Here is a 3,130-nt window from a genome sequence, read left to right as displayed (position 1 = left end):
ATATCAACAAGGCTGTTGTGAAAAACATCTATTAGCAATGACAGCTGCCAGTTTGCTGTCCAGTAAGATTGGCTGTCCAGCAGCTAACAGGCAGCACCAGTTAGCTAGCTCAACTATCAGTTAGCACCGCCTGTAAACTGCCGGACTTCGACGCCGCTCCCTTCCCCCGACCAGCTATCCACAGAGGCTTCATTTCCTGTTCATATTTATCACTTATCACGCCAATTTACTTTAAGTTTAGACATTTGTGACCATTTATCTGGTCTTTTTAATATCAAAGAGAAAGGAACAAAGGCAGACAGCCACTCACCTCAACAGACGCGGGAGAAGTGCGGCTCGCGGGCAGACGATGTCACACAGCCGAGTCCAGTCGAGGTGCCTTCAAGGACACTCGGAAATTCCAGCGTTAAATACGAAAAGCAAAATATATATAGGCCTAGGCTAGGCTTTAGTACCAGTCAAACGTTAAATATATATAGGCCTAGGCTAGGCTTTAGTACCAGTCAAACGTTTGGACACACATTCCCATTAACGTGAATGAAAGTGTGTCCAAACTTTTGACTGTATATATATATAGGCTATATATATATATAGGCTATATGTATATATGTATAATGCTTAACTATTTTCTGAGAGGGGGGTCGGGATTTTTGTTGGGAGGGACGGGGGAAGCACGCACACTTATCAATGAAGTTATTTTATAATAACATGCAGTTATAAGAGAACTACAATGGATTAACACAGCATCTTTATTGTTAAGAAAATGAAACTTTGATAATAAATTATGACAGCATTATTTGTAACCTTGAATGAAAAAATAGAAAAGTCNGAAAATGAAACTTTGATAATAAATTATGACAGCATTATTTGTAACCTTGAATGAAAAAATAGAAAAGTCTGCGCTCCTGGTTCAGGGCTCTCATGCATTTGCATCTCCTGTTGACCTCCTGATGAAGATTTTAAGCCCTCTCTGCACAGAGATACATTTATTTAACCACAAAACAAGCAAATACTTCGTCTTAATGACACTCATTTTCCTTCAGCTGAATCCTCTAAGCAAATGACCATGTTGAACTGAAATTAGTTTATCATGTTAAATGTCCGAAATTGTATGAAATTGCTCCAATGCTTAGACCAATCTTTGTGCATAATCACACAGCCTGATATCCCCTGGCAAACACAGTGGGACTATTTTCTGAAAGCACAGATAAGAGCAAGAAATGTCTTTTCTCTCCCCCGATCTGCTGTCAGCAGCAGTGGGGATTTCAGCACCACGGACAGCGCGCGTAAAAAGACTCCTTTAAATGTGTTTGCTGCTGGAGAAATTATAGGCCTACATAATAAGTGAAGACAGCAACATATTTTCAATAAAAAACAATGTGTTTTGGAATGGAGGGCTGTGCCCTGTTGGAACATTGTGCGCGCACAGCCCTTCGCCACGTGGATCCTAAAATAAATGCTTCCGTGTTGCGCCATTCATTAAGATCCTATATTTCTGTCATTCAAATAACAGTGGTTTAATACTCTTAATTATGGCAGCCATCTTATTGAAAAATGTCGGGTTTAAATCGGGCTCGGGCCCATACTTCCAGTTTTGGACGGGCCGGTCCGGTCCCGGGCATAACGTGCACGGGCTCGGGCCGGGTCGGACACCGGTTTTAGTCCCCTTTATACTTTTCCCAACCACAACATGATTGTATAAAGGAAATGGTAAAATAATGAGTCATAAATCTTTATTTTCTCATAATGGAGCACAGAGAATTAGTTGAGGAGTTTCCACATTTGGCAGATGAAACAGCAGGAAGCAGCCAGCGATTGTGTTGAGTTGAATTCTTCCTGGTGCTGAGGACCCTCTCAAAGCTGCATTTTCTGTAAACAAGAGTTGTGACAAACACTTTTTAAAATTTTTATATCAATTCAATCTTATTAAAAGGTTCCTAAACATTTTTTGTTTAAAAATTACTTTTTATTTTATATTTTTTCAAACATATTTTATATTAAAGTAGCCTACATTTAGCTCAATGTTTGTTATATGAATTAATGGTTTCAAAATACAACTTAACATATATGTTAAATTCTGACTATGTATGCTATGATATTCAAATAATTTTAAAAAAGATGCTGCAGCTAGATACTGTAGGTCAAACATATCAATTATCACCTAACCCAGAACTGAGAAAATTTCAAAAGTTGATACATTTCAACTTTTGCTCACTTATTGGTATTTGTTGTCTTATAAATAAATAAATAAATAAATAAAATCACAGTATACACTATTAATCACTGTTTTTCATGAAATTCATTTTAATCTAGTTATGTAATTTGGGCAAGAAACCTTGACATGCGCTATACTAAAACTGTCCATTTGAAAACCATAATTTTGGCCCACAACTAAAACTGTGTTTGGATAAACGGAGCGCATTACTAAAGGCCCAAACGCACTGAAAGCTTCTGACGTGCGCGTTTTGAAGTACAGTCATTGTTTTAAATGGCCAAACGCGCACTAAAAGCGTTTTGACGCGCGTCTAATTGCCTTGACGCCTCAACTCCTACCTCGTCTCGATTTTGGAGCGTCAAATGAGGACCCAGCGACCGGAGCTGTTCTTTCTGCAGCCGCAGCACCTGTTTGGAGAGAGCTAAAATGAATAAAAAGGTAAGGATTTTTAATTGTATGCTATTTCACGATTAATGAGCTCATTTGTGTCAGTCTCCACTCCAGAGAAAAGAGCTAAAACACCCAAATAAACAAATTTAATTCTTCAGCTGGCATAATAAGACAACACTAATAAAAATAAAAGGGTTAGCCTATCATTTTATCTTTATCTTTATTCCTTTCACTTCATCACGGTATGATGCTCTGAGCGCAGACTCGCTGCAGCCTCATCCATGTCTTTAACAGGAGTCGTTTCTGACTCGTCATAACTTGCCATTTCATTCACAAATAAACATGCAAATAAATAAACAAAACAATACACAAAACAAATAAATCAATGATTTAGCCGAGCAACGGTCGTACGCTCGAGATCCTGCCGCTGCGGTTTGATTGGCAGCTGACTATACTGAGCAGCCAATCGAACTATAGTTTGACTGACAGCTCCGTCGTTTGATTGACAGCTAGCTCCGTCGGTGA

The 3,130-nt window shown here is 38.7% G+C and overlaps 1 long non-coding RNA gene across 1 annotated transcript; it reads right to left on the bottom strand.

The window, feature by feature from the left end:
* Positions 1–714: 714 nt before the first annotated feature.
* LOC126386999 (uncharacterized) lies at positions 715–2,662 on the bottom strand. The gene is made up of 3 exons (XR_007569576.1): positions 2,554–2,662; positions 875–1,869; positions 715–804 (listed from the first exon to the last, which is right to left on the bottom strand). It is a non-coding gene; the product is annotated as an uncharacterized LOC126386999 (long non-coding RNA).
* Positions 2,663–3,130: the final 468 nt, after the last annotated feature.

The sequence above is a fragment of the Epinephelus moara genome, unplaced genomic scaffold (assembly GCF_006386435.1).
Source record: "Epinephelus moara isolate mb unplaced genomic scaffold, YSFRI_EMoa_1.0 scaffold1394, whole genome shotgun sequence".
In the NCBI taxonomy this organism is placed as follows: domain Eukaryota; kingdom Metazoa; phylum Chordata; class Actinopteri; order Perciformes; family Serranidae; genus Epinephelus; species Epinephelus moara.
This window is presented reverse-complemented; position numbering and strand designations above follow the sequence as displayed.